Raw genomic sequence first — 19,880 nt, forward strand, 5'->3', positions numbered from 1 at the left:
GCCAGTCCTGCTTCCCCCCACCTGTGAACACCAGGTTAGCAGCCTGCAGGTTTCAGGGTTTCTCCTGCCTCTGCCATGCTCAGCTCTACGAGGGTCCCAAGGATTTTCACTCAGGTGCTCCTGCTTGTGTGGTGAGTGCTCCACCCTCTGAACGTCTGCCCAGCGCAATGGAATACATTTTAGTTGGTGCCAGTCACTGGAAGCAAATGGGTGACTATCAACGGTGCGAGCACTTGACGGCAAATTTATTCTTAAGGAGTTCCGTTATTCTCCAGACAATCTTCTCAGTGTCCCAGTGGGAAGGGCCAGCAACTGTCAGATTAGTTTTTTAAAGGAGGAGGGTTAAATGAGCACCCACAGCGTCCAGGCACCCCACCTACCACATTTTCGTCAATCCCTATTGTAACTTAGGTTTTGATATCAAACACACAGCCACCCATTAAGCACCACACAGGTTCTCCAGTTTGACACGCACGTGAGTATTTAGTGATATCTCCTTTCCTAGAGGACACTGGGCTGAGGGAGGTTCAGTGACTCACCTAACCCACACCACCTAGAAGGGGTAGGTCAACAATTTGAACTCAGGTCTTCGGGCCCTCTAGCATTTCTGTGGTGGAAGCTTTTTCATGGATATCATGGTCAAGAGAACCACGGACTGGATCCCTCATTATATTCCCCGGGAAGAAGTGACTTATCCAGGGGAACCGAGTCTGTGCCTGCCACCCAGGCTGCTTTCTCCCGTTGGATGCCACCCAACACCCATAACATGACCATTCACACCTGTGAACTCATTCTAGCTGGGGCTCTAAGTGAGATATTTTATCAATGAAGAAATTGAAAGATGGCCTTGCTCAGGGTCCCTGACAGCTGTGGGTGTTCCTCTGCCACACTGCATAAGCCTCCCTCTAGTCTGAGGGGGGCAGCAAGGCCATGAGCCCTTCTCTCCCTTAGCCTGACTAAAATAATAACATGACAAGGCTGGCCTATCTGTCACCTCCCTAAGAAGTCCTGGCAATTTCTCATGAACCTGACCTCACTGTGGCTCCAGTACCGGGTTCATGCCTCTTTAATCCATTTCTCCCATGAGGCCCTTGTTCCTTACCCTCATGGCCCAGCTTATAGCAGGAAGCTTCTCACTAACACCATCCCAGCCTGCTTTTCTACTTGTCTTTGGTATCACGGAGGAGGCTTTGGACTTTTCTCCTCTTGGAGAATGCAAGCTGCTGCAGATTTCTGGCTGTGGGTCTGCCCCCCCCCCCCCCCCCCCGTCTCCTATCCCAGAGAGAAGACTGAGACAAGACAATCAATCCACTTAAATCCTGTGATTTGCTAATTAAGGACAATCAAGGAGTCCACTAGCCACCAGAAGAAGCATCCACTTTGGAGAGCAGGGGCATATTTAATGCAAATCATAGGAAGGACAAGCTTCCCAAACTGAACCACGCACTGTCCTGTTCTCTGAGAAAGCCTCAGCTTTGGCTGAAGTCTTCCTTTGACCAGATCCCAAGAATGTAAAGTTCAGATCATAAATGCAACCCCCCCCCCATTCATTTCCATTTGCTTTTGGGTGACCCGCTACAGATGCGACTGCTGAACGCCCTTGCGCAACAGCCTGGTACTGGAGGCCTTAAGAGATAGGGCCCACTGGCAGGTTACCTCGTTCCAGTGGACGGCCCCACACCCAGGGGTACATGGACAGCACACATTGGACTCAATGGGTCATTCAAAAAACGATGCCATGATGTTGGGGGCAGGTAGGGAGGTGGGGATAGATCTGGGAGGAGTAGAGAGATGATATCAAAATAGACTGCACGAAATTCTCAAAGATCCAATAAAAATACCATATATAGTTAGGAAAAGGCGAGGCTTAGTTGGAAGTGGTTAGGGAATTGCCAGTGTCGCCTCCTGGAGGGACCAATTCTGGTCTTGTGGGGTGAGTTATTTACTACCAGAAGAGTTGTGATAAAAGAATAAGAATAAGATTATTTAAATAAGCCCTTGGCCTTAAGATGCCCATTGCTGTGATAAAACACTGACCAAAAGCAACTTGGGGAGGAAAGGGTTTATTTCACCTCACAACTCTTGGGTCCCTCTCCCTCCTGAGGGGAGTCAGGGCAGGAAGCTGGAGGCAGGAACTGAAGCAGAGGCCATGAAAGAGCGCTGCTTACTTTGTTACTCTCCACAACTTGTTGATGCAGATATCTATATATCTCCTAGGACCACCTGCCCACAGGTGGGCTGGTCCCTCCCATATCAATCAATCATTCATCAAGACAATGTCCCACAGGCTTGCCCACCGCCCAATCTATTGAAGGCATTTTCTCAGTTGAGGTTCCTCTTCCCAGATGACTCTATCTTGTGTCAAGTTGACAAAAGAGGCAGCCAGGACCCCCGTCCCCTTGCTTTCTGGACCACAGTCGTGCCATGTGATTTCCGCTTCCGCCATTCCTGCCCACCATGTTTCTGCGGCCATGTTATGATGTGGCCTAGAGGACTCTCACTGCAGGGGAACGGATGGGGCTGCCTGACTCTGGATTTTCACCTTCAAAACTGTGCACTAAATAAAGTTCTTTATCTTTAAAAGTACCCAGTCTCAGGTGTTTTGTCTTAGCAATAAAAAGTGAGGGTCAGGCAGTCCTCAAAGGCTTTAGAATGTACCAAGTCCCACAAGACGTGGACAACAGGACTTCTCAAAACTTTGAATATACAGCTAGCTACACAAGAGATGTGTCCAGCAATAACGTGCAGTAGAATTCCCAATTCCTTGTCATGACATGAGGTCTCTAAGACACTTCTCCACAAATCAGAATCTCGTGAAACAAACTTTGGAAAACACTATCTTAGAGTCACTTCCAGGTCATACTGGGGAGCCATCACACAAGAAGAGACGTCATAGGGACAGACGTCATCGGAACAACCTGAGAGCATCCAGACAGTGCTGAAACCTGGGAGTGTCCCACGCTTGTTAGTTTTTGCTAGTTGACTCATTTTCTGGGGGCTTTTCAGTAAGATTTTAGGAGAAGAATCACACACACGTGGTTCCTAGAGAATGGGTGAGCTAGAACCCGCGAACATGGACAGAGGCATCCACGCGGAAGACAGCTTGGGCAGAAGTTGTTGGGGAAGAAGCCAGATGAGAGAGGTAGGTGGCAACTCTGGGACCTGCTGAAGAAGAGTATCAGGCCCCAGGAAGCCACTGGAGGAGACGCCATCATCCAATTTCAGGGTTCTTCTTGTTGCATCCAGGGAAGTTATACTACGTCTCCACCCTAAGTCATTACTGAATTCAAAATCTCTACTTCATAGGGTTTTTAAAGCCCTTTTGAATGTCAAGTGTCTTGTGAAGATTACAGAGGTAAGGAGGCATTGTGTTAAATAAGCCAAGAAGAACAGAGAATTCTTTGTCAGCCTCAAGCCCCACTCATCTGGTTGGCTCACAGGGTGATTCTGCCTCAGCAGTAGCTCTCAACATGGCCCTCCGGAAGCAGAACAGCTCTGTTGTTTTGATTTGCCTTAAAACTGGGTCCTGCCTTAAGTGTCAGTATGAAGAAGAAAAGAGGAGCTGAAGAAATTTGAAAATACCCTCTCATACCCAAACCTTTGCAATCCAGTGTGTCGATTACACTTTGGGCAGACCTAGTCAGCCACCAGGTTCTTCACTGCACAAACCTCAAGCAGCCGGGAAACATAAAACAATGAATTTACAAGCCGGGGCATGGGGAATAAAACCCTCCAGGTTGCACAGTAAAAATTAGCAGGTCAAGGCAAAGGCTATCTATCATCGAGGCCAAGGCCACAGAAACCGAAAGCCCCTGGCAGAGTGGCTCCAGAGGCATGCAATGCTTCTTTGCCCTGTCATTAGGGAGGGGTGGACCATTCCGGCAGTGGGTTCTCCAGTGTCTGCTATGGGGGGGGGGGGCACTTGAGGAGGAGGCACAAGGTGACGCCATCTTGATGTATGACGATCTCTCCCAGTTCAGGGAGGACTGAGCCATGATTTTGAAGGAATACGCTCCATTTATGCCACCTTATTTGAGCCAGGGAACATCTTGCAGATGAGTTGGCATGTCATCCTTAGTCTTTGACTAAGTTTCTCTTTCAGAAGACATGTCAGCTGTAGGATTCTATGCCATGGCTCTTCATGATGAAATCCTGCATCCCAGAGTACATGGTTTGTCCTCTTCTCCTGAATCTCCCTCTTCTCTAGCTTTAGGGCCACAAGAGCATCTCGTGTACAGCGTCCCTTGTACCTCCCGGAGAGCTGTCTCTCCTATGCCCTCCTTCAGGAAGAACCTGATCCTTCTCCACTCCCAACTGAGCCCAGAGTTCGGGACTAAATGGGCAAGGGCCTATGGTGTAGCTTAGGATAGAGGAGGAGGAAGAGGAGAAGGGGAAGGGCCAGGAGCTCCTGTGGAGTCTGTCAGCCTCCAGGGACCAAGCACCTGGGTCAGCCCAGCCACTGTTTCTGCCCCTCCAGCTCTGTCAACCCCACGCCTGACACTCTTCTCTTTTTATTGCTAGATTTTCTTTTTCCCTGTGATAAATATACATCACATGACATTTTTACTGTTTTTGGAGGATGCTGGGGACGGAACCTAGGGCTCCGTGCAGCCAGGTGCACCCTTTCCTAATGAGCCACAGCCCAGCCATTCACCATTTTGAAGCGTCCAGTTTTACGGCACTCGGACGATTCAGTACCTTCTCTTGTAGCTGTCACCACCACCCATCTCTGGAATTCCTTCATCTGTCTCAGCCAAAACTTGGCAACATTGAACACCAGCCCCCCCCCCTTATCCCTGTGCCCAGGTCCTGCCAGTCATGTTCTCAGGGCCCTGCCTGGCTTAAGTTAGGCTCCACTTTGTGGCTCACAAGGTAGAACCAGACACTGCTGTCTGTGTGTGACTGGAATCCTGAGTCTCCCACCATCCATGTATCTGTCCTCTTTTCTCTTCCCAGGGCCTTTACCCTTTAGTATCTGTGTTATCCCAACAGCCTGGCCCATCCCTCTGTCTCAGCTCTCCTTCTTCAGATTACACCCAAATGCTTGTGAAAACCATTCTCCTGCAGCCCATGAGCTTCCAATTGCCCCTAATAGCTCCCCTTTTGAGAAAGAACAAAACTCCCCACCTAGTGTCAAGACCTGGTGTCCTGACAACCATCTGAGTGCTGGTTGACTTTCTCCCCTAGCTGGCTGCTGTCCCGAGGTGGGACTCACTTGTACACTAATGTCCTTGGCACCTCCCCAGCTTCTAATCCCACTTCAAGCCTTCCTCTTCTAGCTGTACTGACCATCTTACCCCGGATATTTCAGTCCCGGATCGGCTCTCATTTTTCTGCAGCCTGGATTGTCCCTTCCCGTCCCTGCCCTCCAGGTCTTAGGAAGCCCTCAGTGCAGGGTTTCCCTCAGCTGCTCCAGGCCCTTTGATCCCCCACTCCCACACCCACACAACCTGGGGAGGTTGGTTATGTTATCGGCGCTTCCCCTGCACCCCAGGCAGGCCCACAGGGGAGAGCAGTCATATCTGGCATTTCGTTTCAGTGATCAAGTCCCAGCCTGGCTCAGAGGAAGAAGAAGACAGTAGCTGCAGGTGGGTGGTCAGCGAGGGACACAGCCCCCCAGAAGCACAGCTAGGTCAGTACGGCTAGAGGAGGAAGGCTTGAAGTGGGATGAGAAGCTGGGAAGGTGCCTGAGGACACCAGGGTACAAGTGAGTCCCACCTCCGAACAGCAGCCAGCTAGGGGAGAAAAGTCAACCAGCACTCAGCTGGGTATGGAAGGTGGAGACAAGAGGATGAATGTTTGGGGGTGCTGAACTTCATGTCTGGGGGCAAGTTCAAGGTCACAAAATGAGAGGAGTATTGTGACAAGAGCCACTTCCCCACTGTATGGAGACCTTTGTAGCATCTAAACAACCACTTTCAAGGAGGGGTGAGTTTCCATTCCCGGTGGTGTCGTCACTTGTGACCTGGTCCAGGGAGAAAAGAGGAGGAAGCAGGAATCGGGGAGTTCTCAGAGTAATCAGGATCCAAATCCCTGGCCTCCTCACACTTCCCAGGAGCGCCCCCCCCCAAATAAGATGGCCCAGTACCACCTGCCATCCAACAGGAGCCTCCTAGGCAGGACTGGAGTGACGGTTAGTCATTACTGTCACCTTGGCAGGATCTAGAATCAGCTACGGAAACCTCTGGGCATGCCTGTGAGGTACTTTCTAGATGGATGAATTGAGGCTGGAATGGCTACCCTCAGTGTTGGTCCTGGACTGTCTGAAAAGGAGAAAGTGAGCTGAGCACTAGCGTCCATCGCTCTGGGCTCCCAGACTATGCCTCGCTCTCCTGCTGCCACACCTTCCCTGTCATGTCACGATGGACCTTAGGGCACCAGCAAACCCTAAGCCTGGACCGGCATTTTGCCACGGCAGTGGGACAGGTGACTAAGACAACAGCTGTACTGGTTTGAGTAAGAGTGTCCCCCGCAGGCTCGCACAACTGAATGCTTAGTTACCAGGGAATGGAACTGTTGGAAAGAATGGCAAGGATCAATAGGTGTGGCCTGATTGGAGGAAGTGTGTCACTGGGGGGTGGAGCTTGAGGTTTTGGTGGACTCCAGTACAGCTCTCAGCTACTATTCCAGTGCCACGCTTACCATCATATCCCCTGCCATGATGATGATGATGGACCAATCTGAAAATGTAAGCCAGCCCCCCATGAAATGCTTTCTTTTATGAAAGTTGCCATGGTCTTGGTGTCTCTTCACAGCAGTAGAACAACGTCAAAGACAATTAACTGCATATAGAATTTAATGGGTTCATTGTGTGATAGAACCATAGGACCGTTTGAAAGGCAGGACAGCAGGCTGGAGAGATGGCTCAGCAGTTATGAGTACACACTGCTCTTGCATAGGACCCAAGTTCTGTTTCAAGAAACCCCATTGGCTGGTTCACAGCCACCTGTAACTCCAGATCCAGGGGATCCAATATCTACTTCTGGCCTTTGTGGGCACCTGCACACATGTGTACATACCCACCACACACACACACACACACACACACACACACACACACACATGGTGGGGTGGGGAGACAGAGGAAACAAAGACAGAGACACAGAGAAAATTAAAAATAAAATAAATCCTTTTTTAAAGGTAGGGGAAAGGTATCAATAAGACGAGGCCTTTCATTGTCTCTCCTGCTCTGCCATAGTCTCTCTTACTATGTAACGTCACCATCAGCACAGGCACTCTTATTCTTCAGCTCAGAGCATCTGTGACAAGGCTGCTGGCCTCAAGCCCCCACTCCTATCACACATAGGATGGATGCACTGTGTTGTAGTGGGGCAGGGTAGGAAGCCGATCCCCTTGACCACGGTGCAACAGATTCCCCCCTCCCCCGCCCCCGTACCCTCATCTAAGTTCCCACTGTCTGGACCCACAGATTTCCATTCCCTATGTGTATTTTATGTCTTGGCTGGGCCAAGAGGCTGGGGGCTAACTGTGGTGAAGTCGATGTTTTTACCTTCAGTATTCCCAGGTGACTGCACTGGGGTGGGTGGGCAGGGGTTCCAGGTGGTATCTGGTCAGGAAGGAGAGGGCCTGGGGGTGCAATTCAGGGACAGGGCAGTTGGATTCCAAGAATCTCCCCCAGGAAGCAGAGATGAAGAAGGGTCCATGTGAGCTGAGGTTCCGACTGAATGTAAAAATATAAGCAGGGGGTGGGAGATGTGCCCAATCCAGTAAGAGGCCTATCATGCAAGCATGAAGATCTGAGCCTGATGTCCAACACGTATGTAAAAATCCAGGTTTGGCAGTGTAACTGGCTGCCCCTAGGTTGGGGACATGAAGACAGGCGGATCCCTGGGGCTATTGGTCAGACAGCCAACCTAAGACAATGGGCAAGTCCCATGTTCCAGGGAGAGACCCTGCTTCAAAATCAAGGTAGAGGGGTCCTGAGGAACAACACCTGAGGTTGACCTTTAGCCTCCATATGCATGTGGACACACACAGGGCACACTCACGCACGCACTCACAAGTTCAAGGATGAAAGGCTTAAGCATCTCTGGATGGTGACTACAGAGTGTTTGGCCAAACACAGGGTATTTGCAGAACACGGTTCTGGGTACCAGCAAATGTATATATAGAATACACTTCTGCTCCCTTTCCCAGGTCACATACCCTGGAGGCCCTAGGGCCAACTTTTTTTTTCCCCCACTTGTGATGACAGTCATTTTCCTCTTTGGTGACTACTCACCCATTGCAACCTGCCTGGTCTATTGAGGCCATTGTGCCATGGCAGAAGGAGCACTGGAGCAGGAGTCAAGGGCCTGACCGAAGGTTCCGATTGTGCAGTGTGACCCCTGAGCCAGCTGCTACACTCCTCTGGGTCCGCAGCCTAATTCCCAGAGTGAGCTGTGTGACAGACCACTTATTACATGCACAGCATTCTGGGCCCTTGTGGGAGAGAAAAAAAACTAAAAGGGAGGGTGAAACTCACACAGAGGTCCCTGGGGTGATGTCACACCCGACAGTTCTTTGTCCACTACCCTTGGAGGAGATGTGCTAAGCCATCAGATCTTAACAGATGAGGTGTGATCTCAGGTCATCCCTTAGAGAAGAGAATGTGGGCTAGCCCTGTCCTGGTCCTGGCTAGCTGGCAGCCTTGGGCGTGTAGCACTGAGCATCTCTGGGACCCTGTGCAGGGTGAGAATGTGCATGTACTGTTTGTCCCATGCTGGGGACATTAGATTGAATGACACAGCTCAGATGGCTGGATTATCTCTCCTCCCTCATCTCCTGAGAGGCCCAACAGCCAACTCTGCCAGTCCTGGATCATGACAGCTGAGCAACCGAGAGGTTGCATGCAATACAGTACAAACCTTAAGTGTAGAATCTAGGGACTGCCCAAATACACACAACCGTGTAAACACTCAGCTGGCACTCACCTTAAAGGCCTATTCCACGGCCCTACTTAGTCTCCCTAAAACATGGCAATGCTCTAACCTTCAAAACTACAAACTAGCTATGACTATATTTTGAATATCATATACATTGAAGCATACAGTGGAAAGGCTCCTGGTTTGGCGTCTTTCGGGTGTGTGCAGGTTCATATTATGTGTGGGTATGCATGATGCAAATATGTGGAGCCAGAGGATAACCTCGGGTATCATTCCTCAGGCACTGACCACTGTTTTGTTCTGTTTTGTTGAGACAAGATCTCTCATTGGCCTGGCACTTGCCCAATGAGCCTGGCAGGCTGGCCAGTGAGCCCCAGGTGTTGACTCTGCCTCAGTCTCCTAGCTCTGATCACGAGATCCACACTTGGCCGATCAAACAGTCTCATGCTTGTAAGGCAAGCACTTTGTCAACCAAGCCATCTCCACAGTCCCAGACCTGGTTTCTTTCAAACAAAGCATCCTATCTCTGAGATCCGTCAGTGGCATAGCCTGTATTAACAGTTTGTTCTTTTCAGGGTTGTGTGGTATTCTATGACATAAAACACACCACAATAGATTGATTGATTTCTTTCTTTCTTTTTTTATTTTTCAAGATGGGGTTTATTTGGGTAGCCCTGACTGTCCTAGAACTTGCTCTGTAGACCAGACTGGCCTTGAACTTAGAGATCTGCCTGCCTCTGCTACCTGAGTGCTAGGATTAAAAGTCTGTGCTACCGCCACCCGACTGGATCGATTTATTCTTTAAGAATGCTTAAACTGTTTCCATTACTGGGGGAATTACCAACAGTGCCCTGAATATGTCTGCTGGAAGAAAGAACCACTTACTTTTTGGCCAGTTGGGTATAGAATGGGTACACATTAAATTTCAACAGATGCTACCAAACTGCAATAGATATGGTTTTCTGAGGTGCTTGCTATAATCTAATCTGGCCTCCTCGGGTACCCATTCACACACACACACACACACACACACACACAATAAAGTAAATGCTTTATTTAAAAGTCCTCTATTTTGACTGAGTCCAGGGAAGGTGGGATGGTGTTAAGTGTTCATTGGTCCAGCCAATGGACCAGGAAGACCAAGGCCACAGGACAACTCGGATGCCATTCCTCAGGCACTGGAGAATTCTGACTGTTGAAGAGAACAGAGTGTGGCCTGATGGCTTCCAGAGTGAAAAAGACACAGTTTGACTGAGGTCACCAAGACATGGACTCTGATCAACACAAGGAACACCTCAACAATAGATGGCACCCAGGAGGACATGGGGCTGACCCGGGGGGTTAGGAGCGCCTGTCATTACAGGCATGTGGGCAGAGCAACGCCTCCAGGCCTTCTAGAGGGAGCTGATGTCTCTGTCCCTGGTGCTCTTGTGAGCTGATATGGTTGAAGACTTGCTGGAGTCGGGTTCTCTAATGAAAGATGTATTTGCAGCAATGATGGAAGAGGCTCGGCTATCATTAGAAAACGTGTCTACTGGCTTGTGTGCTTTTCTGGTTTCGGGCTGAACTCTTTCTGTTGGTCACGCGGGAAAGCACCTTCTAAAAACGCAATGCCACTAAACACAGGGTTTGCCTGTCACTTTCTGCAGCTGCTACGAATTCCAACCCAGAGCCCGCTGCGCCTCAAAGGTCCGCGCAGCCAAAGCTGCCGGTGGTTCAGATCAGAAGGTGTACATACATGCACACACACACACACACACACACACACACACAAATCCTCCAGGGATTCCACGGCACCCCTCCTCCAGCTATCAGCTCCTTGCCTTCAAGCAGCACTGGGGCTGCCCCCTTCCTTGTCTTTGTACAGCTTTCCTGGTTCTAGCTTGTCTCTGACCTTGTCTCTGGTCGGGCTCTGTGTGCCTTTTCAGGGGGCTCCAGAAGCCAGACCTTATAACACAAACAGGAAAAGATGTCAGGGTTTGTGGGAGTAACTGCACTGATTTACAGCCTATCCACACAAAGGCAAGACTCCCAGGGCTTATACTAAGCCCTGCACTGGAGAGCCAGGGATGGGAGGTGTCGGGGGGGGGGGCAGGTAAGCTGGGAACATGGCTCAGTTGGTCATCTGCCTAGCAGGCACAAAGCCTCGGGTTTTATCCTAGCAGCTCATAAACCCAGAGTGATGTCATATTTACACCTGTAATCCCAGCACTCAAGAGCAGGAGACAAGCGGATCAATAATTCCAGGTTATCCTTGGATACATAGCAAGTTCGAGGCCAGCCTGGGCTACAGGAGAGGCTGTGTGGGTGTGCCTGTGAATTTGATGGCTGTAAGGGATGAAAATGAACTCGTAGAGAAGCCCCCTGGGATCTTCCTGTCCCCACCTGGCCTCATGTGGGTATTCACAGAAAGCAGAGCTTTATAAAGCACATTTATATTTTTTGAGACTATGAAAATTAGCCCAGATGAGCAATGACAAGAAGTAACTTGGGAGGAATAGATCTACTGTGCCTTGAATAAAAGGCTAACTTGCTTAATGAAGAGTCCTTACAGCAACAACAAAAACAGAACAATCCAGGAAAAACTGTAGGGCTAGGGAAGTAAAGGCAATTCACATAAAAAGAAGAAGATGTTTACTCAACATCTGGATGGATGATGGAACCCCGCAATGAGATTTAAAAAGCCAGGCACCACCCACACAGAACCTGAGGAGAGGTGGGTGTCCTCATAGGACAGGGGAGACACTGCCAGGTCTTCAAAGCCAGGCAATTCCTGCCTCTCAAAGCACACACACTCTTTGACTCAGCGGTTCCATTACTAGGCACTGACTCTGCCAATGGATTCATGGGATTTTACAAAGATCTGTGCACACATCGTCTTGCTGTCTCAGCCCCAAACATGCAGACCCCATAGGAGATCATGAACAGGACTCTGGGTATATAAATTGTGTTAAAACACAATGGAAAACTCTTGACACCTCATTGAGGCTGCTGTTGCCTCACGACCGTAGCTTCTCATGATTGTGTATGTGTGTGTGTGAGCACACACATGAGGATGCCCAAGCGCACGCACACACACACATGAGTATTCCCATAGAGGCCAGGAGAGGCAGGGGATCTGCTGGAGCTGGAGTCACAGGTGTTGTGAACTGCCCGACGTCCGTGCTGGGAACCAAACCTGAGCACTCTGAGGAGCACCTAGCACTCTATCTGCCAAGCCAGCTTTCCAGCCACCCTTGGCTTTATTTTGGGTTAGGGTTTCCCTAAATCTCCCGAATTGGCTCTGAATTCACATAGGAAGGCCTTGAACTTGTAATTTTCCACCTCAAGTAGCTGAGAAAACAACCTATATCAGGTACAGACTATTTTTTTTTTTATTTCTTCCTTCCATGGTTGGGGATGAAGCTGGGGCCTTCAGCAGGCTAGGCAAGTGCTCTACCAGCCACACCCACCGGACCAGACCGGTTTCATTCTTATTGCACAGCAGGTACCCCACTACACCGAGCTCCCTACACGGCTTACAGCCTGCAGTATTGCTAAGGCGGAGGCAGGTGCGTTCATTACCTTCATCTTACAGGTGAAGAGACTTAGGCACCGAGAACTGAACTTAACCATATCAGCCTTTAAGAGCTACCATGACAAATGACCAGTTCTGTCACAGGTCAAATGGACAGACATTCTAAATCAAGATATTAGTGAGATTGGTTCCTTCTGGGAGAATCTGGGGGTGGGCGCAGGGGCGTGGGTTGCTTTCCACTCCCTTTCCGCTCCTGGTGACTGTGGGCAATCCCTTGTCACTGCTTCTCCCAGTTTCCAGCTACAACATGGCTTCTTCCCTATGCACTCCTTTTCCTTATAAAGACACCAGCCATTGGCCACAGGATCACCCTATCTGATATGACCTCACCTTAACTAACTAACATCTCCGCAAAGACCCTGTTTCCAAGTAAAGTGCCATCTGCAGTTCCAGGTGGCACAGATGGGGCGGGTACTCTAGCCCAGTATGCTAAGCAAGGCCACAGAGCCAATGCACAAATCTCAGGAGCCATCGGCTTGTGCTCACTATCCCAGCTCCCGCTGCTGTCCCTCAGCACGAGAACTCATGCTTCCCCAGTGCGGACCAGGTCCCAGGTGCAGCCCTTAGCATCCTTCACGTAACTCATTCAATCCTGACAACAACCCACTCGATGGAGGAGGAAGCCAAGACACAGAGGGGGTGAAGCCAAGGAGCTGGGCTCCAGAGTCCTCAAGTTCTTAGCCACTGGGCGAAGCTTCTTAAACTGCTAGTGAGGTGTGGCTCTTATAAGAAGCTCGTTTGCTGTGCTGTCATGACAACAGGCTGAGACTTGGGGCTCATGGAGCTTTTCTCTCTCTAGAAAGACCCATGCCCTTCCTTGTGCCAGACACAAAGAGGCTGCCCTCGTCTCCCCAGCTGCCAGCACTAACTAGGAGTTGAGGGTCGAGAAACAGTTGCCATGTCCAGCCAGGACGCTCACATGGTCCTCTCTTCTTCTGTGTTGGGCACTCATGTTTCTGAGTGGGTTTCAGGGGATCTCTGCACTGCCTGAAATACTATGTGAGCTGCCACATGGATGGATGGATTCATTTTTCTACAGCAAGGATCCACGACATTAGTCAGACGCTCAAAGAGGGTCATGATTGCAATCTTCCAGGTTTCTGCTGTCTTTAGGAAGTCTGTCTCTGTGAGTTTCCTTGCCCTTCTAGGAATATTTTGAGCCATCTCTAATGCTTTTAAGTAAGCAAGCAGAATTTGATGTGCAACACACAAATGTTCGCAAGCAATCACATGCAGCCCTGCCAGTCAGAGTTCTGTTATCTGCCTGAGCTTGCATGGGGCAAGGCTGTCTTCATGTTTTCCTCTCTGTTCCTTTTCAACCTGCATGCCCCTGGGTGTCTGGTACTGACTGCAACATGGCAGCTGTCTCAGGCTCCCACCCCAACACTGACCAGAAACTTGTTGATACCACACTTGTAAGCAGGGTGCTGACTAGAAGGAGCCCTTGGTATTGAGAATTGAGCAAAAGCATCCACCTGTGGATTTTAGAAAAACCATCTTAAAGTCCAGCAGGAGAAAGCTGCTGTGGGTATGGATAGGATGAAGGTCAGGATCGCTTTATTGTGGTGATAAGAGACGTTAGAGGCAAAGGTACTTGCTGGAAATTCATACTCTCAAGCCCTATTTTATACCCACTGAGCTAGAATCTGAGGATTTACAGTACAGGAAGATTCCACATGGCTGAGATGCCCAGTTAAGAGAGGGAAGCATTGACACAGAATGTGAGGACCCTTGTTCCTCAAGTTTATAACCCTGAAAAGCACCTCAGTATTCTGGAATGCACACCCCCAATTCCTGCTGAGGTCTACTCACTGATTACAAAAACCCAAACAAACCAGGCTTCTCCTTCACAGGACTGTGCTTAGTTTCAAAGGACATGATGGGCTGTCTTGTTGGTTGTTTAGTGTGACGGGACTGGCAGGAGCTTGGGACCCAACAGGAAGCAACCAAGCAGGTCTGGTCCCTGGCCCCATGGAGCTGATGGTCTGGTAGATGGGCAAACATGTAAATGCCGGTTGGTGTGTATCATATGCCTGTCACTGTGATGACTCAGTCACTCACTCATTCATTCACCTGCCAACCATTTCCTAGAACCTACACCACAGCAAGCATCTTGAGCTGTGATCACTGAGGATGCTGCACACACAGGAGCCACCAGCACTGCCCTCCAACAGCTTCCCTCCTGCCCCGCCAGAAGGCAGCAGCAACTGGGTTCAGTTCGAGCACCCTGTGCGGATGCTCTGGGAGTTAGAAGGGAGCATGGATGAGAAACCAAGGGCCTGGGCTTTAAACGATGTTTTCAAACTCTTTGGTTGAGTACCGGGACAGCAGCATTCCAAGCAGAGGGAGGAGCTGGGCAAAGGCAGGAGACACACAATGTTGGCATATTTCTGACCATGGGGAAGTCTCCTAGAAACTGGGGCAGACCTAGCAGGATTTCAGAGTACCCTGGGCTCAGATTCTGCTTAATGTTAAGGAATCTCTGTACTTCAATAGGGAATGGGGAGTCAGCCCCTCCCCCGCTAAAAAGCATTGAAAAGGCCATAGCTCTGCTTTGGGAAGCCCTTTGGAGAGCAGACTCCACCAAGAGCCTCAGGTGAAGAGGCCCAAGTCCTTGACTGCAGTGGCGCATGTGGACCTAAGAACAGATAGGAGCGGTGAGAAACGTAGAGCTGACTGGGTGACCATGTGAAGGGACAGTGAAGGGGAGGGAGGCTCTGGCTTGGTACCCTGGTGGACCATGTCATTGATGACCAAGATGAGAAAACAGGGAGAGCATTGACAGGAGAACCCAGAGCTGGGTCTTTCGAGCTACATACATACTTTGTCCAGTATGCAGGAGCCTTAGGCTAAGGGGGGGGGGGGTGTCCAGACTGGACACAAGAACTTGTCAGGTGGGTACAGAGGTGTGTGTGGGGGGGTGAGAGGCCACTAGAGGCCACAGCACCGAAAGGTCAGGCTGAAGATGAGTCCATGAAGAAGGGGGAGTGAGGTTGCGAGGTGCCTCTGCTTTCCTCGGCTCGTCTGGGCACAGGGGGAAATGTCCGGTGGCCACTGCCAATATCCACTACAGACACCTCTAGAAACAGCCTTGTGGTACTACTCTACTAATCCGGAATGAAAGCAGCTAGGGCTGGGGACCCTGGGAGTATAAGGAGAAAGGGCCATAGGGGCGGGACCTGCCTCCTCCCCCTCCTTCCTACCTTCCTACCTTCCTGGGCACTGCGATCTTGAGCCTTTCCCAAAGTTTATCACCATGGGGACACAAGAAAGGGACGAGATAAATGCCCGAGTTTGTTCTGCTTTCCTAGCAGACAAGAACCCAGCGCCTCAGCCCAGAAGATTCCAGACCGTGTCCTAGGTTGATTGCAGTGAGCTCATTCTTCATTATCATTGAGCACAACTGGGAGTCTGTTAGCATCAGTAATAAACCAGAGGACATTACAAAACAGACAGCAAGGGAGATGGCTCCAGCGCTGCGTGATTGAACTCGTTAACCCCAAGGAGCAGGGAGGCCCCTGGCTTTAAACTGATAATGACTCCTGGTAGCCAAATAATTGATCTAGCTAGTGTTCCGGCTCGGACGGAAAGTGAACTGGCCTCTTTAGAAATGTTGGCAGCCTGGGCTGGTCCATTAGTAAGACTGAAAAATCAAAACACTGTCCGGAAGAAGCCATATGACTGGGCTCAGCAGAAGTCATCAATAGATGACGTCATCCCCGAAAGGAGCAAGCCAGGGTCACCAGGCCCCTGCAGCAGGGTCAACTCACCCTTCCTGGCTCGCTGCCACTTTCCTTTACAGATACTGAAGTCAGTCAGGGCACAAGGGACGTGTTTCATTTTGCCCTCTTTTTTTTGCTCAGTAAAGTCCCAAGGGTCGAAAGCCACATGCAGACCTAGTGACATGAGACATGTCCTCAATCCTGCCATGGGCACGCCGCTCAGATTCTCCTGCACCCTGTGGTCACCCCTGGATTCTCTTCTACCTCTTACCACACTTGCCATCTCATAAACGGGCCTTCCCCTGCCCCAGCTCCTATCACCGTCCATCACCTCTCTCTTCCTATCTGAGCTTTGAGGAAGCCCTGGAAGCTGTCTTGTCTTAAGCTCCTGCCTCGGCCTCACTAAACACATCATCCCAGGGCTGGTTCTAAGCTCAGGGCTTGCCTGCCATCACTCCCTTCCACAGCCTGAATGAAGTGGTTACTATTGTTAGCCCTACTGCACACAGGGGAAACTGAGGCGAGACAAGTTGGGCCACCAACAGATCCTATTTTTAAAGGCTCTGCCATGTTGCAGCTAAGATCCCTGAGTCTGCTCCAATTCTGATGGCTTTCCCCCACTTCTCAAGCACTCTGTCCCTGTGTAGTAACTGTCATTGTCCACATTTCCACTTAGCTCCTGGAAAGTCACTTTCCCCCGACCCCTGGGTCCTCATCACAGGATGGGTGCCAGATCTCCCTGCAAGCTAGAGGGCTTCTGGAAGAACTTCAGCCCTCTGCACTCCAGCTCCACTGAAGACCATCTTGTCCACCGGGTCGTTTCTCAAGGTCATGCTGGGTGGGTAACAGAGCTGGGACTGGAGCCAGGGCCCTGAGTTCCAGGCCAACCCCCCTTTATTACTGAGAGCTGACACCGCCTAGTCCCTGCTTTCTGCAGTTAAGTTGCAGCAAAGAGCCCTGCCCAAGAGGAGGGAGAAGGTGTGAGACTCTGATAAGGTGGGCCGAGGCTATTTTTAGAGGACTTTGGCTTCCCACTTAGGATGCTAGGCACCCAAGGGCCAATAGCTGTCTAAAGCGTGGACTGTGAGACTAGTTCATTAAAGATAAGATGCCAGAGTGACAGGTCCCTTGTCTTCATTGCTGGCTTGCTGAGAGGTTTGGAGTCAGTGGGAACCTTCCTTTGGCTCGCCTCCCCCTTCCCTCCTTTATCTGTGAAGCACAGAGATAGGCTAGAGAAACCCGAGGAATCTCCAAATTCAGTACTAGAGAGAACCTTCACACTATTACTCCAGCCTGGGAAAGTCCCAGCCATCAACAGAGGTGCTCAGACCGGTAAAGGAAAGACAGGCCGACTGCAGCCGGGTATGCATGACCTTGAGCACGGGGCTGAGGGCAACAGTGGTGGTGACCTAGGGAGAAAGATCAGCTTTATGGGTGTCCTTTCCCCGGAACCCAGGATCTGGGTTTAGGTTCTGGCTCTGTTGGGGCTAGGCGATCTTCAGGACTCACCGGAGAAGGTGAGTACCAGCTAAGGGAGGGGAACTAAGGAGAGAACAGGGGCTGCGTGGTTAAGGCACTATCATGGGTGTCATATAGCCAGGGAACTGAATTCCCCCAGCCTCCCAGTTCATTTGGTCACTTGTTTGCCAAGCTACTCAGCACATGTCCCCAAGCACCCCAGGCACACTTCCCAAGCTATTCCGAGGGCCCTAGTGGGTCTTAAGCCAGGACCTGACTTCTGCAGCTGTGTCCCCAGCATCCCTAATCTGAAACTGGGGAACAGGTGCAGGAATTGTGGGCGGTTCAGAGCAAGTCTGGCTGCTCTCTTGGCCTCGGGTCCCATCCCCTCGAAGGACCCTGACTTTACAAATGGGAAATCTAGGTCCAGAGGAAAAAAAACAGGATTGCCTAGGCCACCCCCGAGTTGGCAACAGCCAGTGGTCTCCAGCCTCCAGGCTCTTTCCCATCCCACCTGGCTGCGCAAAGCGAGTGCCGCTGGTGCTTTAAACATCGCTAGCTCCAGCAGTTTGGGAAACTTTTCCCGCACGCGCCAGATCGGTGCGCGGTCAGGGCTCAGCGTCCCCCGAGCGCGGACTCCCTTCCTTCCCAGATTCCCAGGCGGGCTAGTGCCCAGTTCGCAACGTGCCTATGCCCGCGGGGGGCGCCCCGGGAGGCTCCCAAGGTCCCTCGGCGACCAGGTCTACAGTCCAGGCACCCTGGTCAGGACCGCGCGCGCGAGGCTGCAGGGACTCGAGGGCCAGCAACCCGATCGCCAAGCTGGGGATCCGGACCCCCTGAAGGCCACCCGAGGCGGTGGCTATTTATAGAGGGAATCGCGCTCAGTCCCTTCTCGGCGCTGGCGACAGCTGAATATTTTGCCCAGATATGGCTGCGCCCCGGTGCGGCGGCAGGGAGCCCCGCGAGGCCGAGGGGGACCTAGGGCTGGCGGGCGGGGGTCTTACCGAGATGCGAGGCGGCGCGAGCGCGGGCTGTGGCAAGGAGCGGAACCCGGGCCTGGGCGAGTTCCCTGGCGGCCGCGGGTGGGAGCCGGGGGCGGGCTCTGTTCGGCTGTCACCGCGCCCCGCCCCACCCCGCCGCCCTCCCCGCCCTCCCGCTCCACCAGGGGCGCCCGGGTGCAGCAAGGTCTCTGGGAGCGACACTCGCTGGGAGAATCGCAGACCACCAGCAGGGCCACCCCAAGCTCCGAGCCAGGTGAAAGTGTCGTTCCCTGCCTTGATCTCGGTTTCCACAACTTCTCTCGGGAAGATTTTAAGCAACGTTGGAGGTATCTGGACAAAAATGGGGAGATCTTTATTCTCACGGGGTCTAGAATGTTCCAGTAAAATAAAACCCGGCTATACCTTGCTTTCTTTGAAGAGGCAACCTGTCCCCTCTCCCCAATAGGTCGGCCAGGTCTGGCACGCGCCCAGGTCTTAATAACCATCATCTGTGGACGCACAATTTCAACGCAGAATCGAACGCCTTCTCCCACACAGCGCTGAGAGAATGGAGCGTCTGAAATCACCACTTAAAATAACCGGAACGAAAGTTCTGCTTTCTTAAAAGGCTAATGTGTTCTCCAGAACAAACCACTTACACTCAAAGCCTCAGTGTTTCAAAAAAAAAAAAAAAAAAAACCAAATGGCTCATACCAAAGAATCCAAACAGACACAAGGAAATGTCTCAATTGGACTAGCCCAACGTTTTTGGTGAGGGAAACCCTAATTCTGCTGTAGATGCCTGAAGAGAAAGGCTGGAGAGTACTAAAAGTATTTCCCAAAGCATATTTTTGTATTATAAAGCCTATAATACACTATTAAGAATGCTCCTTTCAGGGAATAAGTAGCATGTATCTTTAGACAAAGCAGGGACTCACCATTTCCAATAACTTACGTTTAAACATTTTCAGGGCACACCTTAGTGTGTAGCTTCCTGAAGGTTTACAGTGAGAAAACCTGTGCAAGCCAACCACTAGCCCGTGCCCGCCACCCCCCCCCCCCCACGCTTGCTTACGGACCCTCCCTTACTGTCAGGTTGGCGACTCTAGCTCAATGCTGAGGCTATTTTCTGTTACACTGTTCTTTCTTGCTGTTCAATTTAGAGGTTTCATATGGAGTGAATGTGCCATATGAACATAACAAATATGGTATTTTCACAGGAACACACCCTATTTTAAAAGGCTGTATTTGGGATAAT

At 50.9% G+C, this 19,880-nt stretch overlaps 1 protein-coding gene across 1 annotated transcript in view; it reads right to left on the reverse strand.

Moving 5' to 3' along the window:
- Positions 1-18,790, reverse strand: part of Tmod1 (tropomodulin 1) — a 68,206-nt gene extending 49,416 nt beyond the window's left edge. Inside the window, exon 1 of the mRNA XM_041667424.1 lies at positions 18,647-18,790. The gene's annotated coding sequence lies outside the window, so the exon portion shown is untranslated. The remainder of the gene's footprint in view (positions 1-18,646) is intronic.
- Positions 18,791-19,880: the final 1,090 nt, after the last annotated feature.

This window comes from Microtus oregoni, unplaced genomic scaffold, assembly GCF_018167655.1.
Source record: "Microtus oregoni isolate MIOR12 unplaced genomic scaffold, Mior012 000017F_ref0000208, whole genome shotgun sequence".
In the NCBI taxonomy this organism is placed as follows: Eukaryota; Metazoa; Chordata; class Mammalia; order Rodentia; family Cricetidae; genus Microtus; species Microtus oregoni.